This window comes from Chelmon rostratus, chromosome 6 (genome assembly GCF_017976325.1).
Source record: "Chelmon rostratus isolate fCheRos1 chromosome 6, fCheRos1.pri, whole genome shotgun sequence".
Taxonomy (NCBI): Eukaryota; Metazoa; Chordata; class Actinopteri; order Chaetodontiformes; family Chaetodontidae; genus Chelmon; species Chelmon rostratus.
The window spans coordinates 7,902,928-7,916,082 of NC_055663.1; positions in this window are offsets into that span (position 1 = coordinate 7,902,928).

A 13,155-nucleotide genomic window follows, 5' to 3' on the forward strand; every position below is an offset into this window, starting at 1 on the left:
AGTCATCCTCTCAACACATCCAAGTGACCGCAATATTAGTATTCCATTGGGATTGTTTGACATACTGCAAAGGAAAAGTGGCTCTGGGGTCCTGAAAAAAGGCTCTGCTACTGGGGAAACTGAGCGACTGTTAAACTGAACCTCATCAATCATTTCAGGCCCCATTCCAACTCTGGGGAAAGGAAGTGAATCTTTCAGCAGACCCTTTTCCCTGAATACATGGCTGACATCGTCACGCCTCACACATGGAATAAGGTTTAATGACAATTTCAAAGTCTTTTGGAACTGCAAAGACCACTTTAAGCCTGATGGGACACATCCAAACATCATTGTTTGCAGACTGCTCAGCGCTAACCTACGTGATGCTCTTGGCATGTCGTACCAAATCAGGAATCCACAGATTAGCGCATAGATCATCACTCACAGGTAGACAGCCTGTGTCTTTCACTCCTCACCTGACCCTTTGCCTCACATTACTCAAGGCACTCAGAGGATCAAGTCCCAATCAGGGATCCAACGCCCTCCCTCGCCCTCTTCACCTCATTCTCCAGGGATCCAAGATCCTTCCTCCCCACCTCCATCACAATCAGCAATCAAGGAGTAAATTAAAGCTGCCACACTGACGCTCAGTCAAATTCGTGAACTATTAAACAACAATAACCACAGACATCATCCCTCAGGTGTCTCATAAATCAGAAATGAGACAAACACATCTGTGATCGCAGTAATCAGAGTCTCCTCTCCTTTCACAGAATCCTCTTTTTAATGTTGGATCACTGGCTAACAAATCCTTTTTTGTTAATGATCTGATCACTGAAAAGCACTTGCATTTTATGTTTTTACTTGAGACCTGGCTAAGCAGCACGACTGGTGAGGCAACACTGTTCGAGCCCTGTCCTCCAAATTATAATTTTTATCAGTCGGTCTGACAAAAAAGGAACTGAGGAGTCATTGCAGCCATTTTTCCCCAAGCAGTTTGTGCGTAATGACATTGACCTGGGTGAATTTCCATCCATTGAATATCGTGCTCAAAGCAGAATTGTCAGTGCTCATCACTGTGTAGTGCTGGCCACCAAGGAACTCATCTGGTCTTTATACTGGAATTCTCACAGCCGATCGCTCTTGATATCCCGAGGAGACCTGAATATTCATGGCAACAAAAAGAATGACTTTAAAGCTAAGGGGCTTGAGAATTTATTGGAAAACTTTAAATTTGCCCAACATGTAAATGAAGCCACTCATCAGCATGGTAACATTCTGGACTGATCTGAATTATCTATTTCTGACCATCACTGTGTGTTTTTTTTTTTTGATGCCAAACTAATCTTAACACGGACTAAAAGGGCAGTTTTGCTTCAAAAGAGATTCCTAGGTGGCAAGGCTGAATAATGTAATATTATGAGATCAATTGAGTCACACAGTTACGACTGCTCTCAAATGACAGGGTTGAACATTTCATCTGCTTTAAATATTGTTGCCCTTCTGAAGGTAAAAAGAGGTCGACTGACAGAATCTCCCCACGGTCAAATGATAGCGGTGTTAATGAGATTAACACAGAGGCTTCAGGTCTGTATCGGGAGCCCAGTTTTCCAACATTTTCTTTCACTTCTTACTGTCGCTATCTGTTGATCACCTGAAAGAAAATGCAGGAAAGCTGGGCTCCTGATACGGCCTGAAGCCTCTGCGCTTTGCCTCAAATTTAGAATAATAATAATCTTAATCTGATTTTCCATTAATTTTCTACCCCTGTTTTTATGTTCATTCCATGTAGTTTTTATGTGGAGCACTTGGTGCGTGTAATGTGCTACTATCATTATTACTATTGTTGTTATCCTTGGTATATGATCGTGCAGCATTGTGCTGTTCACCGTGCCCAGGCGAGACAGGCGAGACTGCATCCTTCGCATCCCCGTCGCTCAGCCGGTGAACATGCACAGTAAACACAATCCACCCCATCTGAAGGGAGGTGCGTGCGTGTACACTGATATGTGTGGCGTATCTCTCCCGAGGGGAACCCCGCTGACAGAACAGGAGGGTTTTTCCAATATGTCAGGTCCAACTGCAGGGAGGGAGAGACGGCAACAGTTATGAAGGGCATTTTTATCTTGTGGCCGTCCACAGTGGATCTATGAATTGATTTGCAGAAAATAATGGCTGATGCACAGGCACGTCTTTTTTCTGAATAATAATGAGCGAATGTGTGTTTCCGTTTCAGTCACATTATTTGTGCTCTCCAGAATAACATGCGGATGCGGGTACAACCCCAGTCTCTTGCAGCGATGCAGTTGGTTGAGAGTCAGTTTCCATCATGATTTTACAATTTGTTCCAGCATTTCTCCTCCTGCCGCAACTGTGGGAAATATTGTTTAATCTCTCAGCTCAAGCAGGGGCCCCTCTGGGATGCTGATGGTTCACCATCTAATATAATTATTGGCTTCTGCACCACATGTCAGAGCAGCACTCTGTCATCAATTACAACTAATCTAACATGCCATCAGTGTCTCCTGACACTGGCTTAGGCTGAGGACACTGTTCATAAAAGTCCTACAGTTAGACAGATTTAAAATGTAATCTGAAGGATTTTTCTAATCAGAAGTGTGACTTTGGATTGAACCTTTGCTTTGTTCTCCTGCCTGATCAAACAGGTCGGACATCTGTGCTACAAAGGGCTGAAATATACCGAATAGATGTTTTTTGTGCCCATAAAAAACATTCAACCAGTCATTAAGCATAACCAAGTAAATGATGTAATGGTCCGTCATAGAGTTCATTACTCCTCACAGATGGACCATTTGAAGTCAGAGTCCTGTTGGCATGGCTGTAGTGTGACTGGCACTCCCATGCCCCTGTTTGTTTTGGCATCAGCCATTCATAAAAACAATTTGGTCTGATGTGGTGAACACAATGTCTGCCATATTTAATACAAGAATACCAAAATCCCCAGTGTGTATTTGTTAGGCCAGAAGATTGAAAGGGTCCAGTGAAAGACTGTAATTTGTATAATAGCACTCGCCCTTTTATCTGTCAAATGAATCATAGTGCTGAGCTGGAAATTTCGCATCCATCCGTCCATCTCATCCAAGACCAATAGCTCAAATACTTTTTAGACTAAATATCTATGGAGTGAGCTGTGTCAGTGCGACAAGACAAAAGAACATTTACCTGAATAAGATTATTTTTTAAAGATGAGCCTGCCTGGGCCTGTTTACTTTGAACATCTCTTTTCTTCCAAGTACTATCCTCAACATATCTTTGGCTTTATGGACCAGGAAACTTGTAGAGACCCATGGAACAATGATAGCTGTTTTTGCTATAAGCTGCATATACGATATGACCACAATGCCTTGTAGATGTCTACCATAGGTAATTAGGAGATTAATGAATTAGGTTAAAGTCATAATGATGTATATGGTTAGGCTCTGACTTTTGTGTTTTGTTTTAGTGTTTTAGTTATTGGTACGTGCCTTTTTTTCATGTGTTACAATTTGTGAATCTATACAGAATTATCCCAAAAACGTAAATTATGTAGCAACGTGTTCCTCAAGAGGAAATTCATCATGAGGTCCCATCTGGACTGCTGCTGGAGTCATGAAAGGCTGCAGATATGCAACATATAACTCCTGTGCTGACCAACTTGGCTTCTTGCTAGAGTTCACATTGATTTTAATATGACATTTAAAAAGGTATTCAGTGGCCTACCTTCAAATTACATAAGTGATTTAGTTTAGTCATATCTGACTGTACGCCCTCAGATCAGTGGACGGAGCTCGGCTCAGTATTCATAACTCTCCGCTGGTGATGCTGAGCAGGCCTTTGCAGTTAAATCCCCCAGACTTTGAAACATTTGGAAAGAGGCGGCTTGTGTTGTAGTTTGACATTTTAGGAAATGCACCATTTCTTTCTTCCTCAGAGTTTGATGAGAAGATGGATGCCACTCTCATACCTGTATACTTAATATGGGAGATGGTTGGCATAGTTTAACATAAGGACAAGAAACGGAGAAACCGCCTGGCTCTACTGAAAGCAAAAATACGCCTACCAGCAGCTCTACAGCTCACTGATAACATGTTCTATCATGCTTGTTTAATCCAGAAAAGTGTAAAAATAACAATTCGCCATTGTAAAGGGGATTATGGGCCAGACTGAGCGCAGTAACATTCATGGTGCCAGTGGAGACTAGACCGTTATCATTATTGTTATTATTATCCTAATTGTTATTATTATGAAATGTGTAGTGCCACTTCTGGAAACGCTTCAGTTCATATTACATGCCGCTGCTGTTGCATGCTAAAGCGATTAACATGACAGCAGATCAGGCACGGCTGCCGCTCACTATTATAACTCACCCATTCTGCTTTCAGTGTGGCTCGAGGGTGACTCTCCTTCATCGGGGCGACTGTGAGAATAAGAATCGGGACAGAGCTTATCTGTGATCCACTTTGATCCCTTGCAACAGAAATGAGCGAATCTGACCATGACTGAGGCGCACGAACATTTCAAAACATCTGGTTCATCACGTTAACACAAAAAGTTGACATAAGTCTGAAAAAATAAATAAAGTAAGATTCAGAACATTTTGGTGTCTGTCTAAGGAGTGAAACTGGACTTGATAACCATCCTAAGTATGACTTCATAACCCTCTTCATATCAGTGTCTCTGTCACTGGGGTTAGGCAGTATTACATTTACATGACTCACTGTGCCCCTTGGCAATAGGCCTTACCGTAGGTAGAAGCACTTTCAGACTACTAAATAATTCACTAACCACAAATCATAGTACAGATTTCATACCACATGCTCCAGTTTCATATTTTGTTTTATTAAAAACCTGATATAGGTGATATTGGGCCTCTGAGGAGCTGCCTCCTACCCCCTGTCTGCCCCCGTCCCTCTCTCGGCCGTCTGTCTTTCTCATGTCCTGCCTTTACTTTCATCCTCACTCCGTCCCTGCAGACACTTTGGCCGAAGTAACGCGATACCCAAAGTAGTACACCATGTTGTCCTGTCTGCCCCCAGTCCCAACCCCACACCACCGCCCGACCCCACCCTCAGCGATCCACCCTGAAACATTATGCCAGATAGTTATCTAAGTGCTTTCTCCAGCTCGCTGTCAAATGTTACGACAGTTGCTTTTGTTGATGCTGAATTAAGAACCTTGTTTCTAGCTTCTTTGTCATTTGTCAGTGGGCACGGATTCTTGTTATTTTGTTGCAGAGCTGTCAAACACTGTAGGCTGTATCTTACACAGAGCAGCGACTAATGCTGTTGCTCTTCCCGTGAGGACGCTCCCACAGTCGACCTGGATGACTGAGATTCTGCACAGACAGCCAATCAAACTTTAGATTTTAAGGCTACAGGAATAAATACCACAGAACGCTGTTTGTAGATTTAGATGTGGCGTTTGACCACTGCTGATCTGCAAGAATTTAACTGGATTTCGTTGCATGACCTCAGGATGGTGAGGATAGTCTGCTGGTGGCGATAACGCCCTGCAATCTGCTGTGGATGTTCATGGTCCTGCAGAGGATGATAAATCCTGTTTTCTTTTTCTTGTTGTTGTTTTAACCCACTGACCTCCCGTCACATCTCGAACAAGTTCTCATGATGTTGTTAACAGCAACATTTTCCAATTTCAGCCACAGTAGTGAAGCAGAGTATTTATAGCTCGAAGATTTCAGGCTGTTAGTGCAGGCAGTGTATTGTGGGTCCTGCGGTTTTTGCACATACCCTTACTCCTCTCACACATTTACAAACACACACAACCTGAAACAGTAGCTGTGTTGGTGAACGGGCCTGTGGGATTGGACACTTAAATGACCAATTAACTGAGCCGATCAATAAAGCTCCCTCCTGACCAACCTAATTAACTGCTACTGTAACAAGAGAGCTGTTACAGCTCTGGGCATGTTTACTGTGCAGTTATGTTGATAGATGGGAACTCTGGGATGTGTTTTAAGAAACAATACAAGGGTTAAAACACTTCTGCAACACTTTTTTTCTCCACCGTATGAAGATGAAAAAAGCATCCTTTAATATTTAAAGGTGATGTATTGTTGTGCTCAGTTAGTTATCAATAATGCATCTTAAACGACTCTCATAACTACTTATCTGAGAATCAGGCAGAATGTGGGTAATTTGGGAAACTTCTCCAGGGAAAAGTGTGAAACAGAAGGTAGAAAAAACAAAACAAAGAAATCAAGTTAAATCCTCCTGTATATTTTATTGCCTTTGGGAAATTTAATACTAACAATAACAACAATAGATTGACATTCATCACTTCCTGTTTGTCTAAAATGGTTAAGTACAGTATTTTAAATATTTTACTATATTTTATTTTAGGGTTAGGGTGCAACTGGTGCAGACATTCATGATTCCCAGAGGATGAATCCTAATGAATTTGAGATTTGTGATCCGATGACTTTTCATTGGATCAACATTTTTATTTGCCCCATACCTTCGTTTATAACTAGATACCTGCAGAGCACATTTTTTTGGACCTCAAAGCTTCGATGTCATGTGTCATGTAGATCAGGGATGGGCCAGTTAGGGCAGATTTGCAATTCATAAGATGCTTAAAGCTGTAAATACATGAGCTGCCATCAAACAAATCGGTATATAAAGATGTTTTTCAAACCTATACTGTCACTCGTGGGCTAAAAATACACAAGTGTAATTTTCAACAGTCAAAGCTCTTTATAAGAGTGCTTCAGGGTCAGACTTTATTTTAAAAAGGTTACTGGCATCTGACAATTTCCACAATAAAACAGAAACAAATGGGAAAGTAGCGGCAGGAGCTGACACTGAAGTTCCCCTCTTCTGTCCTATCAGCCGCATCTGCTGCCATCATGATTTCCCACATCTCTCTCTCCATCTTTGCCACTGGAAGCAGGAAATATATGAAGGTCAGTGTTGGAGCTGATTGGTCTCTGTAGAATTGATTGAACCAATCGGGGAACAGATTGGCAGGGTCAGAGGGTCAGCAGGGGTATCAGATGATGGCTTTTTCAGCCATCTGCCTGTCTGTCTTTCAGGTTTTCTCTCTGAATTGAGTTGCACCTCTGCCTTTCCCTCTCTGTTATTTACTGTGTCTGTGTTTCCCAGCTTCACTGTGAAATTCAAAGCTTCCTACACCCCCCCATACTCTCTGTGTGGCGATTATGATGGCATGATGACCTGTGTCAAAGGCTTTAGTCCCTCATCAGAAGACACACACAGCATCTAATCTTCAGTATCCTCTCTCTATTGGCTTTATGATCACAGGGTTCACAACTGCAGGCTTTTTCATTGCTGCATGTGCTGTCCTCTGCAGGAATAACCACAGCTAACTGTGGTCAGCTGGGACTCCTCAGGGATATTCTGCTGAATTAATTCATCAGCAAATGTAACAAACACACCTTAAGCTATGCAGTGAAACCTGAACATCCAAGTTATGTTCGTAACAACAGCTCCATCAAAATGACATTGAAATTTGTAATAACACAATTAATTAAAAAACAGCCACGCAACCTAAACTCATTAACAGTGTGCACTGTGTTTCACTCCTTGTGTAGAAAGGCCTTTGGCGCTATTTAACAAACAGAATTTTCCCTTTTTTGACTAAATTCTTACTGAATTTAACACATAGAGGTCATATATTAGGATTCCTTTACTGCAGAGGTTCAAATATGTTTTAAAAAAAAAGCTAAAGAAAACTAATAAGCCAATTAATAATAACCAAACTACCAAACAAAAAGACAAGAAATAACACATTCCCAGTCACAGAGAATGAATAATAATAGAAATGAATAATAGGCAGCATGGGCACCACGTCACATCCCCACCATGTTTTCTGGCCCACATCATTCACACATATGAACATTAGAGTCAAATTAAGTCAACATAAACAAGTGTAGCAATTAGTGTAGCGAGAAAACAGAAGTAGAATACATTGACAAGGCTTTCATTACAACCACCGTTTTCTGCAAGACTGTCACAGGTTTCAATAGACTTCATTTTTCCCTTGGTGAGACTTTTTTGAGGCTCAGCATCACAGTGTCACAGAACATTAGGCATCATTCACCAGCCATTTTCACAAAGACACAGATGTTTTCTTATTTGAGATTTGTTGTTAGGTAAGGACTGAATCAATCAATTATTATTAACATTAAAAAAGAAAGGCATCATAGAAAATATCAAAAAGGCTTCAGTGCATATCTTTATTGTTTTCCGTTTCTATTAATATCACTGGGTGCCTTGCAGATTGTTCCCAGTGTTGAGGCTATCTGTGTAAGTGTTTGGGCCAGTCTCTCTTGGTTGTCTGAGATCAGACTTGGAGCAGCTGAACGGGACCCGGGTACATGCAAGATATTGGTGCAGGAAGGCAGCCTACTGGCTGCAAGGTGCCAGGCTCCGCCTCAGAGGATGATTGCCTCAGCGGGGGTTCATCTGCAAATAAATGATCAAAATTAAACCTTTCATTTCATGACGGCCTTTTATTTTGGTTATGCGATGTTTGGTCTATACTGCAAAAGCAAATGTTCACATTTTGAATACAAACTAAGTACATAAGTAACAGTTGTGAAACACATGGAAATGCTGAAGATAATAATTTGCCTCAATTTTGCGCATTGGTGTTTAAATGTTAAATGTGTCACATGTTCTCAAAGCACTGACATGGGGCCCATGTCCTTGATAGCTTCCAGTCTGCACCTCTGCCTGTTGGTCGCCATCTTTCAAGCTTCCAGTCTTCTAGTCACTGCTAACCTCCTCCCACCTCGAGCTCCTGAGCAGAACAGCCACCGGCCTGCTAGCCTCCAGCCAGTTCCCGTTCCTGAGTTTGCGATTCTCCTGCCTGATTCCACCTCCAATGATTCTCAGGAATCTGTTCTCTGGGGGACCCAGCTAGCTTTCAAAGCAGCCCAGCTGAGATGGCTCCTGACGACGTTGTGGCTCCCAGCTGCCCAGCTCCCTGGCCTCTTTCTCTCTGCCAGACCTCCAGAGCCAGACAGCCTCCAGCCCACCACCCAGACTGCTAGACTCCAGCCAGTTGTCCATTCGGCAAGCACAGAACTTGCCAGTTCCCCGCCTGATCCTGTCCTGGAGCCACGTTTCAGGAAGCCCTCCAGTGAGAGACGTGGCTCCTGCCAGCTTGGTGCCTCTCGGTTGCCCAGAGACATTAGTGTTGAGTTTTTCAAATGTATTTTTGGGAGGTCTTGAGCAACACAAGCCGAGAGTAATCTAGTCCCATTATATTCGAGAGAAGGCAGACATCTCTGTGGCCAATATCTCCAAAACTCCTACGAACAGTCTAGATGGATAAATATCATCGCAGGTGAGGGTAAAAATATGCATTTTTAATTTTGAAGTGAACTGTCCCTTTAAGCCTGCAGCCAAAGACTCATTGATGTATATTTCATGGCATCACTTTCATGCCAAGATTGATTGTTAAGTCTTCTAGTGGGAAGAGGGGTGCCAGGAAGGGGGTCAATGGCACAATCGTAGGTATGATGAGGTGGCAAAGAGAGGTGAGCTGAGAGCTAAAAACCTCACTCCAATCATGACACTCAGCTGGAACAGTGGACAAATCTGGAGGCCTAGGATTGGGAGGAGCAACTGAGACCTCTGCTGGAGGCAGAGCAGATTGCAGGCAGGAGGAATGCCAAAATGAGCTCCAACCGACAACCTTCCCGGCAGACCAGTCAATATGGGAGTTATGTTGCCTCAGCCAGGGATGACCCAGAACTAGAGATGTGTTACGGTTGAGATGATCTTTAATTGCATTACTTCTCTGTGGTTTACAGACAGAACCAGGGATGAAGGGACAGCGCGATGAGTGACTTCAGCCAACAGTTTGCCATGTAAAGCGTTAGCAGTGAGATCAAATTAGTTTATTTAATCATAAGACAACAAGTAACATTGCGCAACCCTTCTCATTGATTTGTCTACTATTTGATACTGTGGGCTATGGAAAACTGTTGACTTATGAGTGTTGGACTGTTCGAACATTATCTGTCAGGCAGATCTCAGAGCGTGCAGGCAGAAGAGATCACTTCTAGCTCCCTTCTTGTATCCAAGGGCTTTCCCCAGAGATCAGTCCTGGGAACACTATTATCATATCTGTCAACACTGGGGTTTGAAAATGCGGGAAAATTTTCCGGTGCCATGCCCTGGGCCGTCCCACCACCCTTACCACTGTCTACAGACTCCTTACATTTAGACAACGCTACACAAAGTGAGCCCTAAAATCACCACTAGGCAACTATTTGCTTTAAAATATCAGAAACAGGGATTAAGGATTAATTATTTGCTTTTGAAATAGACTAGAATAAAAATCTATCAAAAAAAAAATAGAGAATGCTGCCGTTATTCATTATATACACCACTAGTCTCAACCAAAATGTCTCCAACGCAAATTTCCACTTTTATGCTGATGATACTGTGATATACTGCTCTGTGTCTACACTAAACTAGGCTATTTGACAGCTACAGCTTCCATTTGATACTGTGCAACGTACCTTGTGTGACTTAAAACTTGCTTTGAATGCTGGCAAAACAAAACTTGTGATGTTTTTTAAATGCAAAATCAAAAACTGAAGTCAAAATGTTTTTTTAGAAATAAGTATTGCTTTTCCTTTGATGCCAAAAGGAGACGTGTTGCTGCTACCTCTATGTGCTGGTGTTACATACATGCATGCATCTCCACACACACTGGATACTGTCTACCATGGAGCACTGAGATTTATTACAGATTTCAAACTCACCATTGGTCTTTGTATGCTTGGGTTTGGTGGCCTGTGTGTGTGTGTGTGTGTGTGTGTGTGTGTGTGTGTGTGTGTGTGCATGCATGAGAGAGAGATAGAGGCTTGAATTGTGAATTAAACCTGAAACAGATCTAATCAACAGTTAAATCGGACAGAGGTCTCAACTCCCTAAAATATTTTAAACCAATCAGAACAGAGGAACAAACAGATGGAGGTTTGGTATTATTCAGTCCAGTTTTACTAATTCTCCAAGCTTTCAAGATATAAAACTGGTCCTAAACTTTGCTACTTGGTCAAACTTCTCAATTTTAAACCAGAATACTTTATGATTTTTGTTGTGCTTTCCTAAAAAGATGCACGCAAGTTATGGTATAAAGTGGCCTACGATAAAACTAAGTGCAATTTATTTTCATCATTTCCCAGGTCACGGATCAATATACACCCTACCTTCCTCACTCATTGGCTGGGACGGTCATGGAGCTTGCCGAATGGTGCACTGTTATGTCCTGCCAAATGAAAGAGAAGAGCGCGATGGGAAACATGAAGGATGGTGCTCGGATGGTTGAAGCGGTGAAGGATGGCGGAAATGGCTTTGGAGCAGGAATTGGAGAGCGAAATTGGAAATGAGGACACGAGAGGACTTGAAAGTAAAAGGGAGAGAAGTAATTATTCAAGCGAGTCCAGTCAGAAAACGAGGGAAGAGGAGAATTATCTTGGTGGCATGATAGAGGTGACACAAACAGAGGAGATTTCCAAGGATCCACACGTGGTTGGAAAGGTTGTCGGAGGAAAGCTTGGAGATATTTGGAGAACGCTCAGTTGGGATAATAACAAGAAGTGGGATGGTTATCACTGAGCCTGTATCAAAGCTTCAGAGAAAAAGAGCCCTGAAGATTTGTAGCTGTGTGTCTTGTTTCCCACCTGGATCAGAAGTGGGGAGGAGCAGAGAGGAAAGTGGTAAGTGGTATGCTGCTGTCAGAAGAGGCCGAGTCCTTCCTGGATTTTGCAGGTGTGGCGAAGCACAAACACTGACAAGATTCCAAGAAGGGGAGAAGGGGGAGAGTAAGTTGGTGTTTGACTGTTGAAGGGAAATTGCCAGTGAGAGTGCACCTTGAGTATGTGTGTGTGTAACAAGATGAGGCCGTATGAGAGAGCTCTTCTCACATGTGCCTGCTGTCAGGAATATGGACATGTTGCTGCAGAGTGTAGAGGAGTTAACCCAAAGCATTTTTGTAGAAGGCTGTTATCACGTTTATTTATGCTGTGAAGTCGGGCATTGCAGTGGCCATTTGAGGAATTGCAGTTTTTGGCACTTGAGCGTCGGCTTCATTTGTCAGCCCTGCAGGTTGCTACTCGGTGGCACTGCAGTGGCAGCCTGTGGCAGGTTAGTGGCAGCCTGTGGCGGGTGAGTGGCCCTCCTTTGGCAGATGAGAAATGCTGCTCTTGACAAATAGGGCCACTTTCCTTTGCATAGTTTTTTGTGATAATAGGTCAGCAGTCGTAAATCTGTTTTAGAGTGTGTTCTACTGGTTTGTGTTTCATTCTTTTTATGGAATTATTTCTTCCACAGAAGATATAATTTTGTCAACCAGTCACAAAAATGAAAAGAAATCCTTTGTTTTACTCTTCTTAAGATATTAAAACACTTAACATAACAATATTCTAATATAACATGTTTGTTTTTCACTTTAGCTGTAGCTACCAGGTTGCCACTAGCTGCCACAGAGTCCTCCAGGAAAAATTGGGTGAAAAAAGGAGGATTTTGATTTTGCTAAAGTCGCTGTTGAAAGATGTTAGATGTAAATTTATATGTGATGGTTAACAACTAAATAACATTGATAGACCAAAATAAAGCTGTGATAAGTATTAATAATATATTTCAATTACACGTATTTTTTGTCCCAGGACAATGTTTTATTTTGTGTCTCAGTCTGTACCTGGAAGCACAAAAGCTCTACTGATTTTCCTCATTTGTTGTTGCATTTCCTTTTAAACTATAACATTACGTTACTCAACATTTAATCACAGAGGTTTTAGCCTTGTTTTTGTTTCTTTGATTTTAGCCTATCAAGTCTTACGGTTACATTCATTATGCTTTTAGTGATCATGTTTGTTTTTTAATGTCTCAAATTAGTGTTTACATCGTTAGATTCTATTGCTCTTCTGTAGCTTTCTGTAATTTATATGGGCTAATACTGTCACCTAGTGGCACTGCTGTGGCAGCTGGTGGATACCCCTGTAGAAATGGGATCACTGTTGGTGCACAGTCTAAATGGGTTTCACTGTGAAGTTGTTGCAGTCCAGTAGGTGGCGGTAATTCAACCCCTATGGATGCGAACCACTATTGAAGTCAACAGAAGAGGAAGGAAGGCTGAAGGAGGAAGTTAACCGAAACGTTTCCGCTGCGGTTGAAAAAG